The following is a 19,622-nucleotide window of genomic DNA, read 5'->3' as shown; positions in this document are numbered from 1 at the left end:
AACATGAGTTGTCGGACATAGTGCAAGGCCATTTGCAAAGATTGACTGGTCACCTCTCTTTTGCATCTTTCTGTATTTGGGTGTCAAAGTGGTACTAATAAAGAGAAAACTTGGCCCAGATCGTATTAACATTTGTAAAAAAAAAAATGCAGTGTAATATGGTAATACTAACACTAAATGTGCCATGTTACTACGCATAATTTGCTTTTCTTGCCGCATAATTTTGATGACTGTGCCACATACTTTTCTTCTCCTATACCACAAAAAATTCTAGTGGTCCTGCCTATAACTTTGCATAGTAATAAAAAAGACCTTAAATGTTATGAAGTCATTCCACCTGAATTAACAGAAATTGCACCAGCAGCACTGGAGGCAGCTTGGCTGTCATCTTTAGGTAATCCTTGAAAATCGTCAACATGGAAGTATTTGCAATGACTGATTGAGAATCCATGCCCGTAAGTAGCTACCCAACTCCAACCATTGCCTGCTCCTACTTCTTCACGTACAGGCCACCTTCAAGGTGACTGCCTGAAAGGGTTCAACCACCTAATGGTAAAAAACCACTTCAAACCCATGGCCTCGAAAAGAGAGATCCTAATGTTTGGAGAATTGAAACTCTATGAACTTTAACAACCTGAACTGAGAAATTAAGACCAACATCAACACCCTCAAAAGAAGGAAAAAAACATGGAATTATAAAGGGCTAATCTTTATCCATAATCCCGCTAGCAAAACAAGTAACAAAACCCGCAGTCTACACCGTGAAGATGCTACAGTGTACTTTGCCACATCTGGGACTCGCTCAGAAAGGCCATCAAACTACTTCCCTTGTCATGTCACAACTGGATTATGCCAATGGCTTATACCACTGAATATCAATTTTAGTAATGAGAAGATCTAAAGAATACAGGGTGTATTGGCAAGACAACTTAGGCACCTAAACTCTAGAAGCCACATCTCTCCTACGCTGAAAGGCCTTCACCGGCCTCCACTCGCCAGAAGATCTACTTTTAAAATACCTTACATTACAAACAGAGCAGTAAATGTGAATGGAAGAGTTTTCCTGTAAATTAAATTAGACACGGCACTGTGTTCAAGAATATCACCCAAACTAATCACACTAGAGTAAAAAAACGGTTCAGTCTTCATGGGCCAAGCAGTAAAATTAGGTAACTCGTTTCCAGAAAAGATGAAGGAATGAAGATTCATGTAGTCAGTCAGTCAGAATATCTTTATTCGACTTATTACAAGTCATACAAAGAAACAAAACAGTAAAACCCTGAGAAGGGATGTATACATAAATGACCCTTCAGTGACCTAAAAACATCAAACTAAATACATATTATATTATAAATACTATATACAAGAATAAATAGAAAATGCATTATACAATCCATCAGAATAAAGAAAAAACACAACAACTTTAAAAAAAAAATTTAAGGCGACACCTGACCCCCCCTTTTTACCCTTGCAGCGGCCACTAAAAAGTTGGCAATACAAAAAGTTGTGCAGGGATTTGTCAGGAGTTGTAAATAAAGCAACGCCGGACGCACTTGAGTAAAGCCTGCTTCTTTCAGGATAGGGAGCAAATATTTTCTTCTCTGCTCATGGTATAGGCTACAAAACATAATAAAATGCATTGTGTCCTGAACAGAAAAATGGTCACAACTGCATGGGGGGGCTAAGTCTGGCTTCTGCCAAGATGTAAAAGAACCTAAGTAAAAATGTAACAGGTTAAACCTAAATTTAGTTAGTAAAAACCTGTGGTAAGGGACTGTAACAAAAATGAGATAAGATGCAAGGGAAGGTTCGCTCACCAAGAGATTGTGAGCCCTAACTGCTGGCTTCTGCATTTCAGCTTCCTCACGACGCATTTCCTTCATAACCCTAAATGACTGTTTTATAAGGTCTATGTCCAGAGCTCTAATTTTATCTGGGCTTAGAAAGAGTTATGGGCGGCCCAAATCAGTAAATGATTTAATTAAATAGGCCAACCATGGGATGCTACTATGTTTATCAAGTAATAAGACATCCTTCAATATTATGTGGTTCAAAGGAAGATCTTCGTTCAACCACATTTTCAGCCACAGAGTTAGAGGTGCTAAACTCAATGAGTCTGACAGGTAGGGTAAACCCACCTCTTTATGTATGGAAAAAGTCGGAGTTGACTGGGGGATAGAGAGAAGCGACCTTATAAATCTATTTTCTGCCCTTTGGATGGGATCAAGATTCACGTACCCCCACAAAGGGGATCCATATAGGGCAATAGCAACAGGCTTGCACTTATAGATCTTTAAAAGGGCCTCCATGGGCCTGGCTCCCAGCTTACCAGCAAAGCCCAAGAGCGCTGAGGAAGATCTTATAACCGCCAGCCTCTTTGCTCTAATCTGTGGCCCCCACGTTCCGTTCTGGTCAAACAAGACACCCAAGTATGGAAATGTGGTTACCTTGGCAACCAGGGCACCTCTGCAAAAGAATGATTTATGTTTCTTTTTGAAACGTTCGCGGCCCATAACCATAGTATGTGATTTAGAAACATTAACCCTAAGGTCTAGGTTATCCATGAAGGAGCCAAAAGCGTCCAGAAGACGCTGCAGACCCACACCAGTGCGAGCAATCAACACGGCGTCATCCGCGTACAGGAGTGCCGGAATGTGGACATCTCCTGCACGTGGCACGTCCGCGTCCTGGTCTCGCAGATATTCCCCCAGGCCATTGATGTAGATGGTAAAAAGCGTGGGCGCTAAGATGCAGCCTTGCCGAACCCCTTTTAAAGATTTAAAAAACGGGGTACATCTGCCGTTGTTTGACACTCGGACAGCTGCAAAAAGCTCCTGATGCATGGTGGCCATGAACGTTACCAAAGCTTCATCAATACCCATCTCCAAAAGAATTGTCCAAAGTTTTGCCCTATTAACGAGGTCAAAGGCCGAGGATAGGTCCATAAATGCCAAAAACACTGACCCCTCCTTGGCCACCGTATACTTTGAGATGAGTAAATGCAGATTAATACATTGTTCGATGGTCCCTTTTCTCTCCCTAAAACCATATTGTAGGTCAGACAACCCGCCACAGCCCTCAACATTCTCCCTCAGTCTAGATAAAAGGACTCTGCCCAGAATTTTTATCGTTGAGTCCAAGAGGGATATGGGCCTATAGAACGCGGGGTCGTCCCGCTGACCTTTGTTTTTAAAAATGGGGACGATGGTAGATCTGGCCCACGAGGCGGGAGCTGGGTTACAATTAACTGCATTAAAGACATTTGACATAACCTCAGCCCACAGTTTAGGAGAGTACATAAAAAAGTCAGCAGGGACTCCATCGGGGCCAGGTGCCTTATGTTTGGTGGTAGCCAAGATAGCTTTCTCCACTTCTTGGGGATTAAAGATGATGGAATGAAGGTCCACATTTATTAATGGAACATCTTTGCAGCCGACTTCATCACCCCCATAAACATTTTTAAAGAAACACAACCATTTTTCATCTGTGATCACGCAGTCCATTGGTGCATTGCTGTCATCAGAGAATATGGGCTGTTTGATAATCTCCCAAAATCTCCTACTGTCCTTCAGCACTGCCGCCGAGAGAAGATTATCCCATGTTTCGCTTTTAATGGTGTCTTTGCGTTTCTTGACGGCTGACTTATAGTTTTTCCTTAATCTCAAGATTACATCTTTATCCCTTGGAGTGTTTTTTAAAGCTGCCAACAGTTCTCTATGGGCTTTTGAGCATGCAGAATCAAACCATCGCTTATGTCCTTCTACGCCCTGGATTGGTTTTGCTAAAAGATCCTTGGATACCTGATTACAGATTGCCTCATAGGCCACTACTATGTGAATACCTTGCGTGCCCGGATTTTTACAGATCTCCACATTGTCTTTAATTTTAGGAAAACATTTTCCATAAAAATTTTCCGGAATCACTTTAGCCCACTTCACTCGTCGGTCTTGATCAGTGGTCCTCAGGGGATGTGCCGGTTTTAGTTTCATTGGTGGCGGCCCCATCTGGGCGCCCCAGGCCACTTCGAGTAAAACTGGGTTATGGTCACTGTAGCGTGAAGATGCTACAGTGTACTTTGCCACATCTGGGACTCGCTCAGAAAGGCCATCAAACTACTTCCCTTGTCATGTCACAACTGGATTATGCCAATGGCTTATACCACTGAATATCAATTTTAGTAATGAGAAGATCTAAAGAATACAGGGTGTATTGGCAAGACAACTTAGGCACCTAAACTCTAGAAGCCACATCTCTCCTACGCTGAAAGGCCTTCACCGGCCTCCACTCGCCAGAAGATCTACTTTTAAAATACCTTACATTACAAACAGAGCAGTAAATGTGAATGGAAGAGTTTTCCTGTAAATTAAATTAGACACGGCACTGTGTTCAAGAATATCACCCAAACTAATCACACTAGAGTAAAAAAACGGTTCAGTCTTCATGGGCCAAGCAGTAAAATTAGGTAACTCGTTTCCAGAAAAGATGAAGGAATGAAGATTCATGTAGAATTCAGGGGATGGCGAAGTTATGGTAATTTCCTACCTTATCATATTACAGACAATTCACCAATCTCTCAAACAGCCCAGACTCACAAGAACCGTCAGTGGATACCTGATTACTAACTATACTCACCCATGCATAGGTGCCATATTTCCCAGATCCGTGCGTGATGTGCTGCTACATTCCATGTTTTTTCTCCATTCCAATTGTGGGACATGTAGCCCTGTTTTATTATGCAATACACAAGACTAAAAATCTCAGAAGTCAAAGAAAAAAACTGGACTGGATCAGGACATCATGCATGGACCTGGGAAACTTGGCAGGGCTACTCAAAAGTAGAGAGCTACTCGTCAAGAAAACGCTTCAGCACCTCGTCAGGGGTAGTAAGCACCATTTTAATGGCAATCCTATGCAATGTGACACATTCAAGAAACCCTAGATTTTAAGGAAAGTTTCTGTGCATTCTGGGGATTTTAGGTCCATACCCCTAAGAATGTGCCAGTGACCAAAGCACTCCTCTCCCCTTGTTGGGGAGGGATCCTGCATCTTAGGCCATGGACTCTCAGCGACCCCGCTCAGAGTCCAACGTGAATTTGGGAATCACACCTAACTGAGGACTGAAATATGATCACTGCCCCACCCAACCGGACGTTCAGACACAGTTACTCTCCTTGTTCTCCACACAGTGTCCCCTATCCCCTCCACCTCCACTTCCCTCCTTCATCCTTTGGCTACACGGTTTGTGTGCTAACAATTGTCACTATTACCTTTACTACCTCATGTATTTTGTTTGCTCACAAATGTCACTATTACCTTATGTAACGTAATGTATGCTTTTGTAATCTGTTCTTTTGTAATGTTTCTCATTATGTTTCATTTCTGTTCCTTTTGTGAAGCGCTCTGACACCTTCGGGTAAAGTCCGCGCTATATAAAAATGCATAAATAAATAAACCTCCCCGTTCCTTTCCTCTCTCCCCTGAATTCCTCTCCACCTGCTTGCTTTGTCTATCCTTTTGCCTATGCTCCATTAAATTCTCCCTCCCCTCTCCCTTTTACTTTACCCCTTACCCCTCTACATGCCATTTTTCTAAAAATGTAACTTGTAATTGCTGTACCTGATGTAACAATGTATAATTTCTGGACACCTTTTGTTTTTACCTTCCGCTGTTGCTGCTATCCACAAGGACTCCAAACCCACGCCTCGCGGTACCCGCTCCGCGGGTCCCGCTTCGCCCTGCTGCTCTGACTGTTTGGCTCCTGTGGTTTCTGTGGGGTGTGTGACTGGCTGCAGGGCTGCGAGCGTGGAACCAGGACTCGCTTTCCCAGGAGTCCCGGTATTCCAGTGGCCGAGTCACCTGGCCCTCTCTCCCTGTCCGCCCCGCCCCACCTCCACCCATTCAAAAAGGCCAGGACGCTGCTGCTTCGTGGGACACCTTTTGTTTTTACCTTCCGCTGTTGCTGCTATCCACAAGGACTCCAAACCCACGCCTCGCAGTACCCGCTTCGCGGGTCCCGCTTTGCCCTGCTGCTCTGACTGTTTGGCTCCTGTGGTTTCTGTGGGGTGTGTGACTGGCTGCAGGGCTGCGAGCGTGGAACCGGGACTCGCTTTCCCAGGAGTCCTGGTATTCCAGTGGCCGAGTCACCTGGCCCGCTCTCCCTGTCCGCCCCGCCCCACCTCCACCCATTCAAAAAGGCCAGGACGCTGCTGCTTCGTGGGACACCTTTTGTTTTTACCTTCCGCTGTTGCTGCTATCCACAAGGACTCCAAACCCACGCCTCGCGGTACCCACTCCGCGGGTCCCGCTTCGCCCTGCTGCTCTGACTGTTTGGCTCCTGTGGTTTCTGTGGGGTGTGTGACTGGCTGTAGGGCTGCGAGCGTGGAACCGGGACTCGCTTTCCCAGGAGTCCCGGTATTCCAGTGGCCGAGTCACCTGGCCCGCTCTCCCTGTCCGCCCCGCCCCATCTCCACCCTCACGTCCTCACGGCCCTTATCATATAAGTACTAGAGAGCATCGCTGCGCGGGAGCGCCCGGAGCTAAGCCCGGGCAAAGGGCGGGCCCTCTGTGGCCCTCCGAGGCCTGGAGAGTCTGGTCTGGGCCAGACCCCTTGGCAGTGTTATTTGTGTTCCGCTGGTGTTATTATTGGGGCAATTACCATTGTAAGTCCTTTATTTCACTTTGTTGTATCTATTTTGTACATGGTTCTATTTTTCTTTGGGATTAGTTAGCCAGCTAGGCTTAATTTATTATCAGGAATGTGTACCCGGGAAACACGTAGCAAGTCGAAACTAACTGGTACTCTAGATAATTTTATTGTACGTACCAATCAATTAATTGACGAAGGCATCATCCTCATGGAAAGGAGGGTTTCCCAGGACCTCGCTAACGCAAGAAGGTCCTCTTTAGGTATTATCGCATCTGCACGCACGCCCACAAAAATTCCTCCCAACCCTGATTCTAATCTAACTGTTTTGCCATCCATTTGTCCCTCTACCAACGACGACCAGGCTGCCCTACTTGATCCCCATATTCCGAACCCGTCACCTGTAACTCTCCCCATACCCTTTGTAACCCCCCAGGTAGTCATCCGTCGTCAGGATGAGTCAACTTATCTAAGGGGTGTAAGGGAGGGCGCAGTCCCGAAAAACTCTAAACCATCTAGTATGAGTACTGGTGATATCACAATGGGTGTTGATGGTGCGGGAGGCCCTATAGAGACTGCCAGTAACATCAGTGGCATTCAGGAAGGAAGGGATAGTATGGCCATCTCAGTTCAAAGTACTGATAGAGTAGAGGTTACCAATGGGCCCCATTCCCTCCCATTGGGCATCCCCGACAATTCAGATTCTAATATCAGTCTTGCGAGTCTCTTAGAGTCAAGCAGCTTGGATGAGACAACAGAGGGCTTAGAAGACAGAAATGGTATATTTATGAGTACCCTAGCAAAGCTCATTAAATCCCTACTTGCACCTCTGGAAACTAGACTACAGGGGATTGAACTACAGTTGCAGGCTATATATCAAGAGGGGAAAAACAACTTCAACAATCCTGTCAATAATGCCTTGAGTACTCCAGCATTGCCTAGTATTAAACCTTTAGTACCCCCTAAGCAGATAATAGGGGGACCTGTGATTTCTAAATCACTTCCATCTAAAACACCCACCTCTAAGAGCACCAATAGTAACACACCTAATCTAACATCTAATGTTCCCAATAAAATCCAGACCTCTGATAAACCCCAAATTCCAGTGTCTAAAACATTGATCCTCAGACCAGCAAAATCTAAGGTTCGCCGCAATATTAATTTACCACCTGATGCTTGCCCTTATGTAATAGTGCTAACAGGCGTCCCTGAGCTCGCCCCTTTAACATCTGAATCTTTTTGGGCTCTCAAGAATAAAGTCTGCCATTGGTTAGACCAAAATCATCCTCTACCCGCAAATGTCAACAGTAAATTACTCATGGTAGAGAGAGCACCCTGGGTAGGCGAGAACGAAAAAAACATACAGGGGGACTGTGTTGTTGTGTCCTTTGAGGATTCGCGCCCGGTGGAACATATAACTGCAGGGCCCCCATGTATTACTAACTCTTCAATTTCAGCCAAACCCCTATCCTATTTCTACATGGTCTCAGACTATTGTGGTAATAGGTGGAGCTGGCTGAGAGGAAGAGGAACAAGAGGGAACTCTTGGCAGGATCACAATTCAATCCAGTGGACTGGGAGGAATCCAATACATCCTATAAGGGGTAGTCGTTTCCACGACATCAACCAGCAAAATGGGACATGGTCTGGTAATCTTAGTCATAATACCATCAGTCAGTGGGATGGTGGTGCTAATGAAGGGTGGAGTGTAGTTCCGAGGAGAATGGGTAGGCCACTGTATGGCCTAGATCTCCCGAATGGAGTATGGCCAGGACCACAATACAATCCTCCGCCTATTCCTTGTTTCAATCGTTACAGCGGGTTGGAAAATGTAGATTGACTCCCAGTTACTTCATCGGGGGAAATAATACTAAGGGATATGATAGAACCTCCAGGTTCAGAAGTTTCTATGTCAGGAGAGACTCAAGTTTATCTAAACACCTATAACTCTGGGTTTGAAAACATGTTAGCCGACCCTTCAAACTTAAAAGGAACAGAAAAGGCAGTAGTAGGGGTAAAGCCAGAACGGATTGTTGCTGACATAGCTAATGTCAAGCTGAACAAGTTATTCCTGGAACCTGGTGAACCCAGTTGTATTGAAATGGAAACTGCCCCTACCCATTTACTAATAGCACCGACTGTAGACGGCACCCCTATTAATATCCTTTCCTGGAATATAGCAGGGCTCAAAAAAAATCTTGCAATTCCAGAATGGAATGATTTTATTGAACCATTCGATATATGCATGTTTCAGGAAACATGGTGTCTGTCTCCACAATATAAAAATGGGTACTCTACTTATCATGTCCCGGCTGTTTCCTCAGGGAAAGGCCGCCCATCTGGTGGCCTGCATATATGGGTGAAAGTAAACCTAAATTATGTTGTTAACGTGTTCAATGTTCACTCAGACGACATCCTGTATATCTCTCTGAAAACCCCAATAGGGGGCAAAATACATATTTTCTGCATTTATGCAAGAGGATCGCAGGGCTGCCAAATCTCACAAACAATAGAGCTATTGGATTCCAAGTTATTAGAACTGGCTCCGGGATCAAAAATCTTGGTGGGTGGCGATTTTAATTGTACTTTCGAACCTCTGGATGATGAGGACATTCTGGGCTGGACCTCGGAGGATTGGAAGTACTCTATACCCACCCTAGATCTGGCACCTATTAAGAAATGGTACCCCAGAGCAATACAGTTGAATGCCCTAGCCTTGGCCCACAAATTACGAGCTTTGAATGGGCGGACCATTTCCGATCGCAATGGGGCGATGACATACAATAAGCTAGTCTCCCCATCGCGAATTGATTACATTTTTTTAGATATCAACTCTTGGTCCAACCTTATAGATATGGAGATTAGGCAGTCCACAGACAGTGACCATAATCCTCTATGTATGGCAATTAACTGGCGTATTGGGCAAAGAGAGTCTACAGGACCGAAATTGATCACTAAGGAGGCTATCCCATCCAACTGTAATAGGAAACTGAGATGGGAGGCGATCAAGTTTGAAGAGGGGATTCTTCATCACATCAGGGAGTTAGTTATTGGGGAATCTTCTATTTTGTCAGCAATAAAGATGGATTTGGCTAATTTTAATTCTTATGGGCCACAATTATTAACCCACTATCAAGATCTTGTAGATAAAATAGGCAAGGTTTTTCAAAAAACTACTAAGGGGAATCAATCTGCTGAGAAGCAAACTTTAAAAACGAATCTTTGGTACACTGCTGACTGCAGGGAAAAGAGAAAGGCAATTGCATCAGCAATAAAGCTAAAAGACCCCAGAGCAGTAAGATTGGCTAGGGGGGACTATCGTAAAATTTTGGCACTATCCAAAAAAAATTGGGAGGAAGATCATTGGCACCAACTTAAAATTGCAGCATGGGATAAGAACTCTGTGTCCTTTTGGAAACTAATTAATATTTTAGATCGAAGAGGAGTTGATCCCATTTTAAATCACATAAATGATCAGCAATGGCATGCCCACTTTTTAAAGTTATATTGTGAAGATGAGACTCAAGCCCATCTATTCCAGCAATATCGTCCTTTTTAAGTTCAGATTTAATAACGGAGGCAGTCCCTTTCGAAGTAAGAGAGGTTAAAGACGCTATCTCCAAAATCCGCCCTGGCAAAGCAGCTGGTCCAGACGGCCTGCCTGGAGACTTGTTAGCTCATGATTCTTTGATATGGGCAGATTTTATAGCCAGTATAATGAATTTAATCCAATTGGGTCTCCCTGTTCCAGATTCTTGGAAAGGGGCGGAGGTAATCACGATATACAAAAAAGGTGACAGAGAGGACCCTGCAAACTACAGGCCAATCAGTTTAATTGACACTATACAAAAGGTAGTTGGCAGGGTAATTGTAAATAGAATTGAGACATGGCTCATGGAAGAAGAGGTACTTACACACTTCCAGGCAGGGTTCAGACAGAATGTTGGAGCAATAGACCAGGTGTTCCGGTTCTGTGCGGTCTATTGGAAGTCAGTATCTATTAACAAAGGCAGTTTGTATCTGGCTTTCATAGACCTCAAAACCGCATTTGATGTCATTCCTCGCTCTAAATTGTGGGAAGTTTTATCCACAATGGGGTTTCCTAGCTACCTCCTGCAATTTATCATTAAGTTCCATGAGAACAACTTTGCGAGGATACGGTGGGGGAGCCAAGGGCAATTGACAGGGAGGGTACCAGTCAACAGAGGAGTGCGGCAAGGATGTGTGATGGCACCGACGCTGTTCTCCCTCTTTATAAATGGGGTGGTAGACCATTTGAGGGAGGACCCTGCGGATGCGCCCGTCCTTGCCGGTGAGAAGACCCCTACACTCCTCTTTGCGGACGATACCCTCCTGATGTCCAAGACCCCGCAGGGTTTGCAGAAATTGCTTGACCGTTTCTCGCTTTTCTGCAAGGAGCGAGGCTTAACAATAAACACTTCAAAAACAAAGTTAATGGTTTTTTCGTCAAAAAGGAAGTCTAGGAAGGTACATATTTCACTCTTCGGGTCTCTTTTGGAGGTTGTAAACGAATTTGATTATTTAGGGGTTAGACTATCTAATAACATGTCCTGGGGGCCACATATATCCAAAATGATACTCAATCTTAAAAGGGTTTCTGGAGCCATACTAAAAAATCAGCGCCAGTCCATCAGTAGACCTGTTGCTCCAGCCCTTTCAGTCTATGAGGGGAAGGCGGTAGCTTCGGCTGTCTACGGTTCTGAAATTTGGGGCGCTGAAAACACTAGAGCCCTGACAGTCATAGAGAATAAGTTTGTCAGAGACTTGGTATCACTTCCTATGTCAACACCCCTGTTACCGTTATTTTTTGACATGGGCAAGAAATGTATTGCTGATAAAGTCCATCTTAGGCCTCTATTATTCTGGGTGCAACTTAAAAGGACTGAAGAACTAAAAGATTATGCTCGAGTCCTGGACGAGTTAATCACCCTTAATGTGAATAATAAGATAAAGTGGCTTAACAAACTCAAACTTTTGGTAAACTCGATAGGTCTGGGGGAGTCTTGGATTTTGCAATGCCCACCTACTAAACAACAAGTAAAAAAGTTATATTGGGAATGGGTTGATTCCAAGGTGCATGCTAATCCGAATTTAGGCCCCCTGACGAGTAACTTCCTAGAACACAAAGTATTGTGTAAGATTGAGCCCTTTTTGGACTTTATCCAATTGCCTAGAGATAGGACTTTGTTTTTGAAATTTAGATATGGAACCTTGCCTGTTAGAGAAAATACGGCAGGCTGGAAAAGCATGGAGGGGAAAGACCTAAATTGCCCAGGTTGCAGGTGCCCGAAGGAATCTTTGGGCCATTTCATATTTGCATGTTCAGCCTATAAATATGTTAGAAACAAATGGCTGAAACCAGTGTGTAAGTCCTTGGGGGTGAAAGACCATAGATCTGCCTTGCGTATTATGACAACCAATACTACCTCATTGTATATTGTTTGTGGGGTGTCAAAATATCTTGGGGGTGCCTGGATAATTCGATCTAGATTGCTAGGCAATCCAGTAAACCCATCTGAACTGATTATTTAGTTATACTATCTTACTCTTTCAACTTTTTAGCATTATTTGTTTGGGATGTAGTACTTTAGGAAGGACTGCTTTTTATGTTTTTTTGTATGTATGTCTGTACTTTTATGATGAATATTTGTCGAATAAAGTATTACAACCAACCAACCAATAATTTGTAAGCTACGCAACTCTCCTCATGTAAAGCGCTCTGATGCCTCCGGGTCTAGCCAGCGCTATATAAAACTCAAGTAAATACAAAAATTAAAAAAAATACCAAAGGGAAATGCACAGTGATGTTCGCTAAAAGCAGCCTCTCTTGACACGGAGCCTTTCTGTAGCTATGTGCCGTAAACGCTACAAATACCAGGACTACAAATACCAAGATGCAATGGGGCGGCGCACACCTGCCACGTGACAACCTTGGATCTTTCTAGCTTGTTCTCATTATTTCGTCCCTGTGCCGCTTTTGTTTGTTCTCTGCGTGTTGGCACTGCCTGGAGGCCATGCACAATGCAACTGTGTCTCTATTCTCCGATGTACGACTCCACCCCTCTCGTCACGAGACTGCTGGTGCCAGGCTTCTTCCTTCACACCCTGCTCTCCCCAGAGATCTCAGCCGCCAATGGGCGCAGCCCGAGACCGGCGCCGTCAAGCTCACTTTCGCTTTCTCTTCCTTCTTCCCCCAACCTCCTGCTGTGTTCATCACATCTCATGGAAGACGCAGGAGCGAGGCAACCTGGCGAGAACCGCGCCTGTCAGGTAAACACTTGTTAGAATATATCCATCTAATATCTATTTTTATACAAATTACCCGTCAAGTCTCGGCTGTCTGAGTTACTTCCCTAGTTACTTCCCTATCATTGATGTTTGCCACAAAGTTAAGTCGGGCTCGCTTTTTTTTTGGGGGGGGGGGGGGGAGAAAACCGCCGAATAAAGTGCGTGTTTATTTGTAAGTCGGTAGTTGTGCGCGTGCAACACATACGTCACAAACTCAAAGGGAGGTGAGTGCTGTGGACTGCGTACTTCGTAGCTCCTCCGGTTCAGTTTTTTTTTTAATTCTTTCCTTCATGATACTTGCAGTCTTTAAGTTAAACATGGATGAACGTAACTTCAACTCCCGGTATGTTAAGAAACACCTTGTGTGAATGAATTAATCGCGAAAGGAATCTGGAAGGGCTGTGCAAGGACAGCACTGGGCACAAAGTGTTTCCCTGCTGCTGCTTACAGGCTCTAGTCCAGTTTTTTTTTTTAAATGTGTAATAGCCTAGTGCATTATGGGTGTTGGTGTTTTGCTTCCTTTGAAATCATCGGTGTAACGTGCCTGACTGGATTCAATGGTTTGTAGGTGAAAAGTTCAGTACTGAAGACAGCGCCCACAATGAACCGGAGAGAGGTGGTCACCCTAATCAAGAGTGGTGGGAGATATACTAGGGGGCTTATTTATAAGCCTCTTGTGCCACGTTTGCGTCATTTCTAACATGGGAATAATGACATTTGGGTGGCGCAAGGGGCTTGTAAATAAGCCCCTGAGTGTTCAATTTAGGGGACTCCCCTTGACACTCACTGTGAGACAGGAGCTATATTGTATGGCAGATGTACAAGCCCTTTGCGCCACCGCGTGTCACTTCTTGTGGCGCACCGGTGGCGCATTTTACTGCTCCATATTTACAAGGACAGGAAAAGCCACCAAGAAAAGCCACCCTGCATGAGTTTTCCTGTCCTTGTAAATATGGCCCCTTCACACGCAGCACTTTGCGTGAAAGGGGCGTTCCATGGGTGTTCCCACCCAACACCCATGGAACCAGACACATTTCCAGATTTACGAGGAATCGTAATACTGGAAACGCGTGTGAATGCTACGCCTCCCCAGGGAAGGCGCAACGGGGAGAAATGTATTAAATTCTCCTCGTCTTTTTTCCTGTTTCTAAGCGTGCTGCATTCTGAAGCACACATAGAAAGAGGAAATCACCTCTAATGATAGTTTTTGTTCAGGAAGGGTTACCTTCCTGCACATGAATAATCATTGAAATAATGCTGTTTTCCAACTTCTATGTGTGCTAATGCAGCACACATAGAAGTTGAAAAACAGCATATCAGATTGTTTGTTTTTGTTCAGGAATGGTTTCCTTCCTGTACAGAAACAATCTCACCCCCCCCTCCCCGTCGATGCACGCTGCAGTTGTGCGCCAACGCAGGGGTAAATACAGAGATGCCACATATTATTGTAAATATGTTGCATCCCTGTGCTTTGAAAGTGACTCAGTGCGGCGCAGCGAAATGGCTTGCAGCACGCACTGAGTCACTTTAATTGTAAATCTGCCCCTTTGTGTATATCCTAAGATGACTTTGACGCAGCCTGGAGCTAATTAATGGGAGGCTAAACTGTATGTACAGCAAACACTCGCCAAGGGACCCTCTTTGGCATTGACACCTTCAAAGTCCCTATCTACGCCACTAGCAAATTGCATTGTGGGACTTGTAAATTTGCTTTTCATATTGTTGATGCTTAAGTGGGGTAAATACTGGGGTTGGGGGATTGAAAACAATAAAGCAATATTTATTTAGAGTGTGGCCTAAGAAATGCTGGAATGGTCTAAGAGGGTGTAACGGCAAACGTCTCGAGGCCTGAAGCTGTACTTCAAGATGACACCCAACAAGGTGACACTGGTCTGAGTGTGCTTGTGTTCCTTTTCGGAGGATTCACAGTTTAGCAGTAGTAGTATAAGCTTTATTCGAGATGAAATCTCATAAAAGCACAACATACAAACAATTCATTACAAATAACAACTAGTACATTCATCAATATACATATACAATTTCTAAAAACAGTTGTGCAAGCAAATACGATAGTATATAATACAAATTATACATAAATATAAAACCAAATTACATTAAAAATCACATTAAAATTACATAAGTGAACTACATTTAACAAACCTTACCTATCGACCTCCTCCTAATGGACCAAGCCCACCCCAAATATTTAGCCACTCCAAGTGCAATCGGCTCATCAGTGGATGTACATCGAATTCTCATAGCCACTACACTACATCGTGTCCCAAGATTTTTGCAAACTCGGGTTAGCCAAACCCTCCTTGGTAACGAATAGGCATTACAGACAAATAAAAAATGACCTAGACTTTCAGTAGCAGCTTTACACACTGGGCAACACTTAGAGGTCAGATTCTGCCATCCTGCAGTCAATGTTTTTAAAGGAAGGGATCCAGACCTTAATTGGAAAAATAACTTCCTGTCCATTGGGGCAGTAATACTGTCCCAATAGTTTTCCAATATTGGACAGATTTTAACTTCCAAAAAGCGGCCAGCCATAGAATCAGATCTCGTGCCCCTCAAAAGGCTACTATCTACCCAATCCAAATATTGCGACTTGAGGGTTTCTTTGCTTGGGAAGACTTCACCCTGGGGATTATCCCACAGATTAGAAAGGCCCAATTTAATTAACATGGACCTTAAGTTTTTTAACCAATTAATCTTGTGAAATTTGTCTTCCTTGATAATTGCCAGGAATCCATCTGCATAATGTTTAATCTCTGGAGTTGTCCATAGACTTCTCCAGTGAAGAATGGGGCGCAATCTTGCTCTATCACTGATTGATCGTCTGCCTAGGTCGGAGAACAGTGGAATTAGAGGGGTGCTCTGGGGTACACCCGTAATTCCTCTAAGAAACCTGTTTTCTGATGTCTGTAAGGTAGATAGGTTATCCCAGGCCCACAACTCTGCCCCATATAGGGCCGCACCTAGAGCCTTTGCGTCATACACTATAAGGACAGGCTTGATGGGTTTTGTTTTGGATTTCCTATGTTCCCCCCCGCAGTGCCCCCGAGATTTGTTGGTGTTTTAATGCCGTTTTTTCCAGATGATGTAACCAGCCCTAGCCATCTGTTATCTGGACCCCTAGGTATGTGAATTCGCTAACCACCTCTAGCTTGATATTGTTCAAAAATACCCTAGGGTGGGCTTCATGGCGTGGGGAAAAGACCATTAGCTTCGTCTTGCCCACATTTACTTCAAGGCCATGCTCTTTACAAAAATCATCAAATATATTTATGGCACGCTGTAGACCTGCAGGAGTCTTAGACATAATTAGTGTGTCGTCACCGAACATCAGGATCGGGACCCTGACGCCCGCTAATGAAGGTGCATCTACACTAACATCTATCATCCTCCCCACAATCCCATTAATAAATAGTGAGAATAGTAGGGGTGCCATTGCACAGCCTTGTCGGACCCCCCTTTCTACCGGGAAGTCTGAGGATGCCTCGCCATTCCCACCCCACTGGACCCTTGCAAAATTACATTCATTCAATCGCATGATAAGGGTAAGGAGTTCAGCTGGTATGGCTAATTTATGTAATACCATCCATAGCTTTTGCCTTGGGACCAAATCAAAGGCTGCCCGCAAATCGACAAATGCAACATACAGGCAGCCTTTGCCAGGCAATACCGTCCTCCACCGCAAAATGGTAAAACGAAAGACTTGGTCGATTGTGCTGGTGGCCCGCCTGAATCCTGCCTGGTAGGGGGATAGGGCATTATTGTCGTCCACCCAGTCCATAAGCTGATTTACAACCATTTTCCCCAGAACTTTTTGTATGGTTGCAATCAAGCTTATTGGTCTGTAATTAGCTGGGAGAGATCGATCTCCTTTTTTGTGGATGGGTATAATAATAGCACCTTGCCACAGCTCCGGGACCACCCCACCCTTGGCAATTGCATTACTTAATAATAGGACATACCTCGCCCACTTTTTCGTGTCGTGTTTAAAGACATCTGACGGTATTCCGTCTAGCCCTGGTGCCCTCCCCCCTTTAACAGAGCAAATAACCTGTTTTCTCTCAAGGAAGTGGAATTAGCTATCAGTAGCAAAAACTGGCGGTAACACCTCCCCTAACCCATCCTTCTTTGCATCAGCATATTGAGGTCTAAAATACTCAACCCAGGCTTCTTCAGCTACGTTGTTATCTGGCCTATCAGGGGTACCGCCTCTACCCCACTTTATGATCTTCCAAAAAAGCCTGGAATCCTTACTACTGGAAGTCTCCTTTAACTCTGCCCAGTGCACTTCATCCCATTGTCTCTTTGCCTGGAGGATACATATATTGTAGGATTTTCTGGCTACACTAATCATAGCCCTATCTCTTGCTCTAATCGCATGACCCAGTGCCAATTGAGCTGCCCTACACTGTCGGTTAAACCACCTTGCCGCTTTAGGAGGTCTTTTACTTTTAGCACTTAATGGTTGCATAAAGTGTGGTCTTAGGAGGCGGAAAAGCTCATTATGAATATCTGTAATTTCCCTGGAACCAGGGATTATAGGTTTTACCGCTTGCATAAAAATAAGAGCCCTATCAACCTCAGCATTAATAATAATCATAGATTCTTCATTTGCTAAGACACTTGGCCATTTCAACCTTCGCATGTCGTTGGCCATTATTGGAAGTTGTTCGTTTCTTGTATACATGTTATAAGGCCCCACACTCCACCATTTATGGGTCACACAAAGGGGATTGTGATCGCTTTCCAATCTACCATTGATGACCATATCAAAAACCCCCTGCCAGAGTGAAAGACTACATATAACATAATCTATTCTACTCATGCTATGGCCATTATCAAAAGTACAAGCACCTTCTTTGTCCCCTGGTGTCCTCCCGTTTAAAGCTCTTAACCCGTGCTCCAAACACATCGCATTTAGTAGCAATACGTCCTTCGTCCACCGCTTTATAGGATCTATGCTCAAAGATGGTATACCCCAAAGCATATCCTCATCCTGGCCTAGGGGATCATTTGTACTGTCAAGTGGTTCGAAGGTCCTGTTTAAGTCCCCAGCTACTACAAATCTATTTTTTAGGGTCTTGGTTTCCAAAAAGGAGAGCAAGGCCTCTAGGGTGGGAGAACTCCCAGAGTTCGTACCTCTTGCATAGATGTTATACAGATCAATCACACCCCACTTTTCAGAGGACAGTCTTAACATTTGAATGTCACTGTGTCCCACATCCAACACTTTGATAGAAATGTCCAAATCCTGCCTTATCCACACTGTAAGCCCTCCCATTGGCCGGCCCCTAACCCCTCTGGTAGCTGGGATTGAAAAATGTAAGTACCCACAGAGAAAAACAGGGTCACAGGCCCATGTTTCTTGGAAACGGCACACGTCGAACCCGTTAATAAAATCTACCCAGGTTTGTAATTCAGACTTGCTATACAGCCCAGCAATATTCCAAGATAGGAATTTCCCAGGACTAAACCCTTCCTCACATACTACATTTGTTAAAGAACATGGTTGTATATTCTCTAAGCTTGCATCAATCCCAACAGGTCTCTCACTAGACCTTGTACTACCTCCATCCATGTCATTATCAACATATACGGTCAGTATAGGTAACTTCCCTTGCCTTACATCCCCACAACCTTCCTCCATATTCGCGGTATCATCACCAATATTCGTGTCATCTAACGTTACCCCAGCATTTGGATCAGGGTCATTAGAATCCCCTTGTTGATTCATGCTGTTTACCATTCCACCAAAATTCATATGATGAAAGGTTTGTCAACATCCCCAACCTGGATCTTGCCATCCAACCGAAAAGTTACGGTTCGGGCCAGTAAGATTGTTTTGGCACTGAAACGACCGAACAGGTGGGTAAATCCTTGACCGTGGGGGGTTAGGGGGACAAGTTTGCTCATTAAGCAGACCAGTCAGGACACTAATAGGACGTGGGTAGTAGAAAGTAAGATCAACAATGTTGATTCCTCCATTATTTATGCCCCATCCCAATTTTGTTATCCATCCTGCCACCCTTGAATCTTGAAAATTGACCACAATACAGTCCCCTCCCAAACTTTTGGGGGTACAACCTATCCATTCTATTCTCCTCACCCCCAATATTAATCCATCCACTTCCCCTGGTAGAGGCCGGTTCACCCATAACCAGTGCATAACCTTATTTTTGAGCATCTGGAAGGTTTCTCTCTGTCCCATTAAAAGTGGTGGAACATTAATAAGGACAGCTACATAGGGAAAGGAATCAGGGGTAAGGTTCATTGGGGGTTTCTTTTGAGGTTGCTTTATCAAGGCTGGTAGGGACGGTTTGAAAGCTATGGGAGCAGGGCAAAGTGCAGGTTTGCTTACTGGGGGCTGATTGCTAGTTGATGGGACGGTTGGTAGAGCAGTACCTGTGCCAGAACACACGTTGCCCCCTACACCCTCAATGGGCAACGGATTTAAACTAAGCGGCATTAATTGCGCCGCAGTCTGGGACGTAGTTGTAATATTAGAGCAATTGTTGATAGAGCCTGGTGTAACTAAGTCAAGAGGCTTGGGTGGTCTCTTCCCTACTGCACTACCCGACTTAGGTGGCACTGGGGAATTAGTTTGTAACCTCCGTCCCTTGTCCTCCGGTATGCATTGGGTATTATTCTTGGG

General features: G+C 44.4%; 1 protein-coding gene across 1 annotated transcript in view; it reads left to right on the top strand.

The window, feature by feature from the left end:
- Positions 1-12,771: 12,771 nt before the first annotated feature.
- RNF112 (ring finger protein 112) overlaps positions 12,772-19,622 on the top strand; it is a 224,447-nt gene continuing 217,596 nt past the window's right edge. Inside the window, exon 1 of the mRNA XM_078652573.1 lies at positions 12,772-12,934. The gene's annotated coding sequence lies outside the window, so the exon portion shown is untranslated. The remainder of the gene's footprint in view (positions 12,935-19,622) is intronic.

Source organism: Lissotriton helveticus, chromosome 7, assembly GCF_964261635.1.
Source record: "Lissotriton helveticus chromosome 7, aLisHel1.1, whole genome shotgun sequence".
Taxonomy (NCBI): domain Eukaryota; kingdom Metazoa; phylum Chordata; class Amphibia; order Caudata; family Salamandridae; genus Lissotriton; species Lissotriton helveticus.
Note: the sequence above shows the minus strand (reverse complement) of the source record. Positions and strands in the feature narration are given on the sequence as shown.